General features: G+C 46.7%; 1 long non-coding RNA gene across 1 annotated transcript; it reads left to right on the forward strand.

Moving 5' to 3' along the window:
• Positions 1 to 470: 470 nt before the first annotated feature.
• LOC116738870 lies at positions 471 to 9,566 on the forward strand. The gene is made up of 3 exons (XR_004345389.1): positions 471 to 609; positions 8,733 to 8,737; positions 9,552 to 9,566. It is a non-coding gene; the product is annotated as an uncharacterized LOC116738870 (long non-coding RNA).
• The last annotated feature ends 2,971 nt before the right edge of the window (positions 9,567 to 12,537 follow it).

Here is a 12,537-nt window from a genome sequence, read left to right on the forward strand (position 1 = left end):
GAGGCAGCCTCTGGGGCGTAACAGAAAACTCAGTGGAGATGGGAGGCAGATGAAAAGTAGTACATTACTGAACATAGAGACATTGTGATAGATGTTTTTAAATTATTTATTTCAATTGGGGTATAATTGACATACCATACTGTATTGATTACAGGTGTACAATGTAATGATTCGATATTTGTATATAATGTGAAGTGATCAACACAAATAGTCTAGTTAATGTCCGTCACCATACATAATTACAGAATTGTTTTACTTGTAATAAAAACTTAAAATCTACTTTCTTAGCAACTTTCAAATATGCAATACTGTATTAACTTATAGTTGCTCTGCTGTACATTACACCCTATGGCGTTTATTTTATAGCTGGAAGTTTGTACCTTTTGCTTCCCTTCATCCATTTCACCCACGCTTCCACCTCTGGTGACCACCAATCTGTTCTCTAAGTTGGGTTTGGGGGTGTTTTTTAGATTCCACATATAAGTGAGATCATACAGTGTTTGTCTTTGTCTGACTTATTTCACTTAGCTTGATGCCCTCAAGGTGCATCCATGCTGTCGCAGATAGCAAGATTTCCTTCTTTTTCATGGCCGAACAATATTCCATTGTGTACATATACCACATTTTCTTGATCCATTCATCCATCAGTGGACACTGAGGCTTTTGTCATATCTTGACTATTGTAAATAACAGACATTTTAAGAAATATTATTTCATTTAATATTATTTCATTTACTATTATTTCATTTCAACTGTGAGTGTATAGTAAGCTCCATTTTACCAATGAACAGCCTGATATTCAGGAAGATGAAACTTGTAGGTGACGCCCCTAGTGGTAAGGCAGGATTCGAACCCAGTTCTCTCTGGCTCCAAAGCTCATGCATCCCCCCCAACCTGAGGTCAACACTGGTTAGACTGATTGCAGGGGAGATGGAAAGAAAGAAAAAGGTTAGAGAAACATCAACATGCATGTCCTTGGCATGTTAATGGGCACTACAAAATATATACATATTTATTACATGAATACATATCTAAGAAAAAGAAACACTCTAGCATACTTTTTATATTTTTTTGTTTGTATTTACTTAATTGCTTAAAAAGCAAAATAGAGACCTTACCGCCAAATGTATCAAATCTTATCCGTTCTTCCCTCACAGTGTCACATTATACAAATGTAGATTTTGGTCGTGTGTGTGTGTGTGTGTGTGTGTGTGTGTGTGTGTGCGCGCGCACGCGCGGGTATGTGTGTGTTTTGTGGTCAGAGGCAAGAGCTAGAAGAAAGTGGGATCAGAGAAATACCAAGATGTGTTTACAGACTAAAGGGCAGCGGGATCTCTCAGTTGCAAAGTGAGATAAATGGAACTGCCAATTAGCTTAGTGTTCTCAGAAGCAGTGAGTAGAGCACACGGCCTGAACAAAGAAAGTGTCGCTGGGAGCTTTCATATTCTGTGTTGTCTGTGTGCAGTTTGTTCCCTTTTACATAGAAATATATGGTATTAACTGGGGGATGTGATTAGAATGCAGGCGGAGGCTCACTTTGATGGGAAACATACAGGCCTAACAGCCGCTGAAGATCAGAGATGGTCTCTCTCCAGTAAACTCACAAATTGCAGGGACCACAGTCTGCTTAATAAGTGAAGGGCATTGGGGCCGAGATTGCAACGTTCTAAAGATCCAAGCCTCCCACTGGGGTTCTGGCCTCATAGTAACCATAATAGGCTGAGATGCACTGAGAGCTTACCTGCTCCTATGTACTGCCTGCATTGAGGTGCTTTCCATGCACTCACCCATTTCATCCTCAAGCAACCATAGAAGGGAGATGATTTTCTTGTCCCCACTTTAGAGATAAGAAAACTGAGGATAAAGAGGCTCAAAGATTTGGTCAACCATGCGGAGCCAGTAACCCCTTCTGCCTTTTACTGAAACCCTTGTTTTTACCCTTTGCTCTGTGCTGCATCCACACCTATCAGGGGAGAGAAAGCAGCAACGGGGTGTAGGATGCTGGAAGGCCTGAGAGACCCCACTCCCACGTAGACCAAGAAACTGTGCTCTGGAGGAGCGGGGGGATGTTCCTAGAGGCAATCCAAGTGGTCAGAGAGAATCTTAACGTTCGTAGAATACATGCACCTATTCTCCTAATTTGATGGCTAGGAAAACTGGGGTCCAGAGCCAGGACAGTGGGCCAGTGAATGCTTCTTCCAACAAATACGGCCTTCGGGGGACTCACCTCCCTGTACCTGTGGGATCAAGGTGAGCGCCCCAGAAGACTCCTCCTAGGTAATAATAGAAGTAGTAGCAAACCCTTGTACTTGCTGTGTACCAGGCACTGTTCTAACCACTTTTACAAAGATTAACTCACTTAGTCTCCATACATTCCTAAAGAGTAGGCACTGTTACCATCTCCCTGTTTTACAGATGAGGAAACTGAGGCACAGAGAGGCTAAGAGACTTCTTCAAGGTCACTCAGGCCCATGTTCCCACCTTCTGGAGTACGTCCATCCCTCACCTTTCACACGAGAGCCTTATACCTCTCCAGAAAGAGCCATCAAGTCTCATTCTTCCCCTCATTCCACATGCAGTGGAATCATACAGTTTTCCTTCCCTGCATGATAATCCCACATCCTACATTTCCCAAGTTCCCCCAAATTCTGCACTCAGCTTATAGGAGCATCACATCTTTCCTCAATAATGTGGAATGAGATCTCCATTTTAGCCTTTGTGTGCCTGAGCCACAGAGGCAGACCTGGGTCCGAGTCCCAGGTTTACCCTTAACTGTGACCTTCAATAAGCTTATACGACGTGGAGGTCAACATGTGAGCTCTGCCCAAATGTCCATCAACTGATGAATGGGTAAAGAGCACGTGGCATATCCATCAATAGAATATTATTTGACCAAAGAAAGGAATGAAGTACTGACACACGCAACGATGCGGATGAACCTTTAAATCATGACGCTCAGCGAAGGAAGCCGGACACAGAAGGACACATATTGTAGGATCTGTTCATATGAGATGATCATTATAGGCGAATCCATAGAGACAGAAAGCAGATTAGTGGTTTCCAGGGGCTGAGGAGTCTGTAGGACAATGGAGTGATACCTAAAGAGTTTCTTTTTTGAGCCAGTGAAAATGTTTTAACATTGACTGTGATATTCACACATCTGTGAATGTACTAAAACTCATTGAATTGTACACTTTAAGTGGGTGAGTTGTATGGTATGTGAAATATATCTCAATAAAGCTAAGAAGAAGAAGGAGGAGGAGAGAGATGGGGGGATGAAGATGGAGGGAAGAGGAGGAGGGTGCTTTAGAGCAGGACTGCCTGGGCTCAGACTCCAGATCTGCCCCTTTATAGCTGTACAGCCTCGAGCCAGTCGCCTGAGCCTCACTTTTCTTGTCTAGTAATAGCTGAAGATGAGAGCAAACAATATTAAAATGTTCAGCAGTCAGTATGGCAAGGACACTGGACCAGCTGTTAACCCTTTTGTTGCTGGATCATGCAGAGGTACAGGGAGAGCGCAGACGGACTGGGGTGACCGGGGGGCACGGGGCATAACTCTTTGCCAGCCAAGAAAGAATTACGCCTTCAGAGTTCTAAACTTAGAGTTTGCTACCATGAAAGAAACGGCCTGAAATTCGGTTTGTCATCAACGACGACAGAAGCCTTGACTAGCGTGAATACATCAAGGCATGTGGAGCCCATTTCCTCCTGCCCTTTCCCAAGCACCATTTTGCAGTGCAGAGATTTCCATGTAATTAACGTGAGTTCATCAGTGTCGCCAACTTGGGTTTCCGTGGAGACTCCCTGCGCTTAATTAACGTGGCTAGGTTGCATCGCTGTTCCCGGTTCAGGCTAGCCTCCACTCACTTGCCATTTTATTCTTAACACCCCAAATTTAATCAGCGCTAATTATTTCTCCTTTGCCGGTGTCCACCTGATCACGTGGCAGTTCTTTTTTCCTTTCTCTTCTTCTTTCTTGCTTGCTTTCTTGATTCATACCCTAGAGGAGGATAAAGCGGGGTGGGGGTGGGGAATAAAACCTGTTCTCTTTGGAGACAGGGGAGGAACCCTGGGAAGGTAAAGTACCAACATCCCAGTGCACGTCTCAGCTGATAGAACTCGTGGCTGCAGAACTAGGGAAGCAAGAGATAAAAACCAGGCAGGCAGGCAGGTTTGTACAGGAGATGAAAACTACACAAGCATGACCTTTTATGGGGCCTTCCTCGCCTCTGCTGGAGGAACGGACGCCGAGTCCAGGCCTGAGAAGTCGCCATATTTGGAGAGAAAACGCTTGCAGTGTAGGTTTTCAAAAGATTTACAATGCACAAAGCTCCCAGGCTTATCTTCCAAGAGTCTCCCTTTAAGCCCAGAAAGGGGTGAAAATTGCAAGCAGAGGGCTGACAAATGGCATTCCTCAGGGGGAGGTAGACGCTTTCCAGTTTTATTGGGTTAAAAAACACTTGCATCAAATTGCATTTCTCAAATCTGCAGAGCGGGCGAGCTTCAGAGGGCAGCAGGAGTTTAAAGCCAGATGAATCTTTGAAAGCTAATGTAAGCTCCCTGGGAATCAGCCTTGCCAGAGAAACAGTGGTGTGCGGTAGTTAAGAATATGGGCTCACCAGCTGTGCAACCACAGGCAAGTTACTTCACCTCTCTGAGCCTCAGTGTCCCCATCCATAAAATGGAGATAATAATTGTACTTACTCAGGGGATTGTTATGAGGATAAATGGGTTGTGAACTGAAGCAGCGTCTGGCAAGTGGTAATTATCAGCAAGCATTAGTTCCTGTTGTCTCCTGCCTCCCTGGTACCCTGCACGGGGCCTGGCAGAGAGTAGGTGCCAGTGAATGGTTGTTGAATGAATGAATGTGATGAAATGGGAGTCCAGAGCCCTGCCAAGGGCATCAGTAAGTGCCTCTGTCACCCAGACTTATGTCTCTTAATTCATTTCCTTAAAGCAGGGATTTCAAATTTAAATAAATGCCTTCAAGGGCCAGGCAGGAAGTACAAATGAATAAAATAGGCTTGGGGATGTGGACACAAACCTCTCTATCAAACACTGGGGAAGTCCAGCCAGACCCAGCTTGAGACCCGGTCAGAATCAGTAGTCACTCAACCTGCCCGGACCTGCCAGGGCCTGCGGAAGCCCCCCCAGTGTCTGGCTCAGTCCCACACCCCATCCCCGCACCGAGATGATTCAGAACAACACAATCCATTTTTAAAGTTCAGTTTCTCTCCAGCCCACAGTATTCATAAGGAATTAAGGAAAGCATATCAAATATAATCACACATTGTTGTTAAGTTCTTGGCAAATGTCAGGCAGCCGGCACGCCCGCGGTGCGCTCCACACTTGGGACCGACGCTTAAGCTGTCATAATAATGAATTGCTGTGCTCACTTAAGGCTCAGGAATGGGTCCAGGACACCACGTTCGCTTGAGAAAAGAAGTGCTTCACCAAGATGAAACCGTGTACTGCGTTCACAAGGCAACAATCCCAAACACACCTTGCCGTGGGATGGGTGAGAGAGAAGGGTCTTTTCAACACAGCTCTAAAACTGCATTTGAGGGCTTCCCTGGTGGTGCAGTGGTTGAGAGTCCGCCTGCCGATGCAGGGGACATGGGTTCGTGCCCCGGTCTGGGAAGATCCCACATGTCGCAGAGCGGCTGGGCCCGTGAGCCACGGCCGCTGAGCCTGCGCATCCGGAGCCCGTGCTCCGCAGTGGGAGAGGCCACAGCAGTGGGAGGCCCGCGTACCGCAAAAACAAACAAACAAAACAAAACTTGGCTTGAAGGTCTGAAATCTTTGTGAAGGGGCTGCACGGGTGGAGCATTCCACTCCTCCCTGCCCATCTCAGCAATAGTTCTGACATCCCACTATCAGCCCAGGACTCAGAGGCTGAAATGCAGATGCTCGGTAGTGACAGCGTGGAGACATTCAGCAAAAACGCTTGCACTCCAACTGTTTGGTTTAAAAGATGTCAGCAGCTTTTTAATCAGCCTGAGCCCTGGAGCCTACATGCCTCCAGCCGTTGGGCGCCTTGGCTCTCGCTATGAGAATCCATTCCTTGGGACGTCCTCATATTTCTTCATTAAGCAACCGTCGCGGGGCAATTGATTCCTCCTGTAGGAGAGCAAGATCGTGAGGTTGTGTCTACATCAGCAGAACAGATATTTGAGATAATTAACCAAAAAAAAATGCAAGACCCCCAAGTGATGCCTGTGTCCGCTGAGGGCAGGGGGTGGAGAGGCTGAAATCCAGAAAATTCCAGGGATTTTCCCCAGAGCCCAAATCTCAAACATCGTTCCCCACTAATTCCCAAGGCCTGGATGGAGCAGTGGCTCAATAAATAACTGTGGAATGAGTGAGTGAGTGAGTGAACGAATGACTCAGTGACCTGTGTGTCAGGGCGAACAGCTGCCTTTACAGTCAGAACTGGGTTGGAATCCCAGGTCTACCTCTACTTAGAGGCTAGCAGGTCTTGGTCAAGACACTTTTGGTTTTCTGGGCCTCGGTTTTCCCCTCATCAGAATCTCAGAAACTCTCCTAAGCTGCTGTTTAGATTTTCTAACACAAACCCCAGCATCCACCCACCTCTCTTCACAGCTGTGCTTCCTAAGCCCGCGATCGTTCATTTCATCAGGAGCAGGCGTTTCTCCAGACTTCGAGAGAAAGACCACCTTGGAATTCTTTACTCTCCCTCCTGCAGAACCTGCCTGGGTACCCCTTCCTGTCGCTGGAAAAACCCCCAACAGCTGAAGCCTATATCTGCGATTAAAAGCGCTTCTGCTGATTTCCCGTGATGGCCCCATCCAGGGACCCTCCCAGATCTGGGGATCCGGGGCCAGGATGGTGGCCAAGCATCGTATTTCAGGGTCTGGGTTTTGAAGTCAGGCTAACCTGAGCTCAGTGGTGGGGCCCGCCTCTGGCCAGCTGTGCCGCTTTGCCTCTGAGCTCTCATCTGTAAGGTTGGGGTTTAGTGTCACCCTTTGAAGAGGCTTGAGGTTTAGAGCTGATGCATAAGGAGAATGGTGCCTGAGAGCCATCCCCCCTCCCTTAGCCGTCGCGTCCAGGGTCCCAGGGTTGGTCCCAATTGGTTTCTTGAAAGCGCTGAGTCTTCAGCATCCACTGAAGAATTCCCACTCTCAGAGACACCTTGGTGCTTGGGCAGGCCACCTCGTCAGCAGACGTGACGTAGATTTCACACAGCACCCGGGCCATGTTGCCTAGAGGCTGGTACAAGCCACCAGTGGTACAGAGGATGATTTTTATATGTACAGCCACTTTTAATCTTGATAATTACGTGTGAATTTTGATGGTGCGTCAGGAAAACTCTAACAAGCACTTCAGAGTCATAGTGTCATGGATATTATTGCTTAGGAAGGAACTAAAGTAGATGCGGTTGTTTGTTCAATGTTAATGTAAAGAAAAATAGTAGTAGTAAAAGAAGTGGTGCGTGGATACTATGATAGATTATGATTATGATTGTATGTGAATGACTGAACTTCGGAAAACTTGGAATCAGGCAGAGGGGGGGAAATGTCAGGTTTAAGCTGCAGAGCAGGTGGTGGTGTCTTTACAAAGGACTGAAATGCAAGCGAGATGGCTGACCTTGACCCAACCCTGGAGCAACTTTAACTCCCCAGTGTTAAATGGGGAGCTCTGAATACTTCTCCAGTTCCTTTCTAGTCATGACATGCCTGGCACGTAGCACATACTCAATAAACAGTTGCGTTATTATGGTGCCGAAGAGGAGGTGATTGTGGCCAGTTGACCTAATGGGTTCCAATCCTGTTCAACCCCACCAGCAGCTGTGTGACCCTAAGCAAGTTGCTTAACTTCTCTGAGCCTCAGTTTCCTCATCTGCAGATGGAGGTTTTCATCAGAGCAGCCCTGTTTATCAGAGTAAGGCATTTTCATGAGTAGCTTGCTCCCAGATCACTTACGACATGCCTATTCATGCAAAACTCCGTGCCTGGTACCATGTTGAGCAGTTTCTGCCAAAGTCAGTGTGTTGGGCCTGAAACCACACCGCTGAGAGTTTATACCCCAGCTCTGCCACCAAAAGTCCATGTAACCTTAGGCAAGGTACTTCCCGTCTGGGGATCTCGGTTCCCTCATCTACGAAATGGAGGGGGGGTCCCCTTCATTCCCACACGTTCTCATTAAGAAAAGCTCGGCTTGGCTCCTTTTCCAGCCATCCAGATGTTTCTAAAATACAGCAGTTCTGACACTGCAGAGACCAAGCATGTGGGTAATTATCTCCATTTTTCACATTACATTTGTCATCTAGACAGGCTTTAAGTATGTGGATAATGAACTCAGAATTCCAAATGAACTTCAGCCAATTCCTTTCTCGCTCTGTCTTTGAGACAAGAAAGTTTTCTTTGAAGGAAATGAGGAAGATTCATCCTTTTTTCCTGCTCCCAGCAGAACACCAGGGCTTGCCCAAGGCCAAGTGGTGGGAAGCCGACTTGCCAGAGGGAGAAGACAGAAGCTTCAGGGGGAGTTTAAGGTGGCGGTTGGACACCCAGGCTCTGGAATTCCAAAAGACGTGTGTTCCTATCTCGCCTCTGCCGCTTACCAACTCTGAGACTTAAAATCCTAGGGGCCTCCTCGTGTGGATAATAATGCCTATGTCACTGGATTATGATCAAGACTAGATGTATTAAAATATGAAATATAATGTATTATGCCAATTCTCCATGACAGCCATGAAGAAACTGCCCTATAAGGTTTGGTGCTATTCTTATACCCATTTTATTGTTGAGAAAACTGAGGCACAGAGAGGTTAACCAACTTCCCCAACTTCGGAGATAGTAAGTGGTAGAACTAGGAAAGGAAACACTGTAGAAATAATAAATACATAGATCATTACAATTGCAAAGGAAACGGTGTGATGGGAGATGCAGGGAAGGGATTTGGGGTTTAGGGACAGTGCCTCTTAGGAGTGGGTCTATCCAGACAGAAGTTTTTGCCCCCCAGGATGTGCTGGTAAATGTTTTACAACCAGCTCTCTGGGGAAAACAAAGCAAAACAAACAAAAAATCCTAGTTTGTAGTGTTTGCCAGTTTCTGGGGTGTAAATACTCCTCCCATTGTGGCCAGTTTCAAGCTACCAATGTGACATCATGGAGTGCAGAGTCGGGAATGCAACAAACACAGCCCACACACAGTCACTCTCACTGCTTTTTTGTCCCCACCTGACTTCTGATAGTCTCCCCTGAAACAACCCTTTGGCTGCCTTTCCTGGGCCACGTCCCTCCACCTCTGCTACTGAACCATCACAGAACGTGCTGGTGCAAATGAAATGTATCCATGGGGCCCCACGTTACCTCTCTAGGGGGAGCCCACTGGGGACTGAGTTGGATCAGACCAGTCAAAATAATGGGGCGTGGGCTCAGGGAGTCGGGGAGCAGTGTCCTTCCTTGAGCTGAGTGGTCCCTGCACACGGCAAAGACCATTTTCAGCAAAATGGACAGCAGTGGAGCCTTGGAGGGAAGTGGCTTGGGTGTCATTAAAGTTTCATGCACTGCTGCTGCACGCAGAATGCAGTGTGTGTGTGTGTGTGTGTGTGTGTGTGTGTGTGTGTGCGCGCGCGCGCCTGCCCGTCCAGAAGCCCCCAAGCCAGTTTTCAAGATGAATCAAGTCCACGGCTCCTTCCTGCCATGGCCACCCCTCCCTCGGAGCTCTTAATGTAAAGTTCTGACAAATGTAGAGCTGCCTAATCAACTTGCCTGTTGTCTCCTAAAAATACGTCCTCTCCTGGCTTTCCTTTCGAGAAAAGAGCAGAGTGGTAATCAGATGGAAAGGTCACATTATACCAAGAAATGGGACTGTGCTGGAAGAGGGCCTGCACCAACCCCCCCCCCCCCCCCCCGATGCGTGTGTTGGACACGTTTCCTCTCTGCATTTCATCAACAACCAAGAAAGCATGGCCGCCTTCAGAGAAACCCACTTGCTGCTGCCCCAGGGCAGCTTAGTGGAGGGACCCCTCTCCGAGCTGAAGGATGGGGTTTTCCTAACTACCTTACGCAACAGAGGCTATTCCTCAACCACATTGCTTCCTCCTGTCCTGCCTTCCCGCACACACCTGCAGGGATCCAGTTAACCAGAATGAAGAAACTGGCTCGCTCTGGCGGGAAGAACATAGGTAGTCGTGTCTACCTGGGTCCTTTGGGGAGCAGGTACCAAGACAGAGTTACAAGGGCAAGGGAGTTGTTTCAGGTCATGCCTGTGATGGTTCAGAAGGCCAGGGAGCAGGACTGAGCAGGGTGAGCCCTCAGGCTGTGATGAGGTCTGACGCTAGGGAGAGAGGGGAGGAAGGCGGATGGAGGAGGAAATGCATCAGCCTGCAGTGCAGCTCTGAGCATCTCGGCCAGCCCAGCGGAGGGCTTCAGTGCAGATTGCCTATCGGAGGAGTCCCACGCTGGGCGGAAATGGCCAGCCCAGGACCCTCCCGGGGCTCTGTCACCGCTGGGGCTGTCCAGACAGTGAGTGTCTGCAGCTCCATTGCTGTGCTCTTAAATCACTCAGGGGCTTGACCTGAGTATGAGGCCAGAGTCATTTCAGGATGCTGGCTTTGTCTGGTCCAGCTTCAGTCCTCCCTTCCATTCCTTTAAGCAGTTTGCCCTGCTGCCACCAGACTACGTGGATGGAGATTCTATCCTCTGTATTCCAACCCAAGTCACAAGAGATGGAGCAGTAGACTAAGAAGTATTTCCCAGTTGTCATAAAGCTTCGTCTCTGTGGCCCACGAAAATCTGGGAAAGTCAAATAACCGGTTCTGTTTCCCATTATTCTCAGTGTCTACATTAACCTTGTTAAACGGTTATGATATTATAAATAAGGTTGATGTCATCTTTGACCATCATCCCAGAGCAGTTCCTACCCCAGAAGTAGGTGTTGTTAACTATTTAGTGTGATTCCTTCCATAGCGCTCCCCGCCGCCCTTTGCACAGCTAGCACTGGGGAAATTTGGAATCAAACCCGGGACAATTTGGTTCCGAAGTCTTTCCATTTTACCTCCACACATTTTCTTTTTTTTTTTTTTTTTTAACATCTTTATTGGGGTATAATTGCTTTACAATGGTGTGTTAGTTTCTGCTTTATAACAAAGTGAATCAGCTATACATATACATATGCTCCCATGTGTCTTCCCTCTTGCGTCTCCCTCCCTCCCACTCTCCCCCCCTCCCACTCTCCCCATCCCACCCCTCCAGGCTGTCCCAAAGCCCCGAGCTAATATCCCTGTGCCTTGCGGCTGCTTCCCCCTAGCTATCTACCTTACTACGTTTGTTAGTGTGTATATGTCCATGACTCTCTCTCGCCCTGTCAAAACTCACCCTTCCCCCTCCCCATATCCTCAAGTCCGTTCTCCAGTAGGTCTGCGCCTCTATTCCTGTCTTATCCCTAGGTTCTTCATGACATTTTTTTCCCTTAAATTCCATATATATGTGTTAGCATATGGTATTTGTCTTTTTCTTTCTGACTTACTTCACTCTGTATGACAGACTCTAGGTCTATCCATCTCATTACAAATAGCTCAATTTCATTTCTTTTTAAGGCTGAGTAATATTCCATTGTGTATATGTGCCACATCTTCTTTATCCATTCGTCCGATGATGGGCGCCCAGGTTCTTTCCATCTCCGGGCTATTGTAAATAGAGCTGCAATGAACATTTTGGTACATGACTCTTTTTGAATTTTGGTTTTCTCAGGGTATATGCCCAGTAGTGGGATTGCTGGGTCATATGGTAATTCTATTTGCAGTTTTTTAAGGAACCTCCATACTGTTCTCCATAGTGGCTGAACCAATTCACATTCCCACCAGCAGTGCAAGAGTGTCCCCTTTTCTCCACACCCTCTCCAGCATTTATTGTTTCTAGATTTTTTGATGATGGCCATTCTGACTGGTGTGAGATGATATCTCATTGTAGTTTTGATTTGCATTTCTCTAATGATTAATGATGTTGAGCATTCTTTCATGTGTTTGTTGGCATTCTTTATATCTTCTTTGGAGAAATGTCTGTTTAGGTCTTCTGCCCATTTTTGGATGGGGTTGTTTGTTTTTTTGTTATTGAGCTGCATGAGCTGCTTGTAAATTTTGGAGATTAATCCTTTGTCAGTTGCTTCATTTGCAAATGTTTTCTCCCATTCTGAGGGTTGTCTTTCGGTCTTGATTATGGTTTCCTTTGCTGTGCAAAAGCTTTGAAGTTTCATTAGGTCCCATTTGTTTATTTTTGTTTTTATTTCCATTACTCTAGGAGGTGGGTCAGAAAGGATCTTGCTGTGATTTATGTCATAGAGTGTTCTTCCTATGTTTTCCTCTAAGAGTTTGATAGTTTCTGGCCTTACATTTAGGTCTTTAATCCATTTTGAGCTTATTTTTGTGTATGGTGTTAGGGAGTGATCTAATCTCATACTTTTACATGTACCTGTCCAGTTTTCCCAGCACCATTTATTGAAGAGGCTGTCCTTTCTCCACTGTACATTCCTGCCTCCTTTATCAAAGATAAGGTGTCCATATGTGCGTGGGTGT

Source organism: Phocoena sinus, chromosome 14, assembly GCF_008692025.1.
Source record: "Phocoena sinus isolate mPhoSin1 chromosome 14, mPhoSin1.pri, whole genome shotgun sequence".
Classification (NCBI taxonomy): domain Eukaryota; kingdom Metazoa; phylum Chordata; class Mammalia; order Artiodactyla; family Phocoenidae; genus Phocoena; species Phocoena sinus.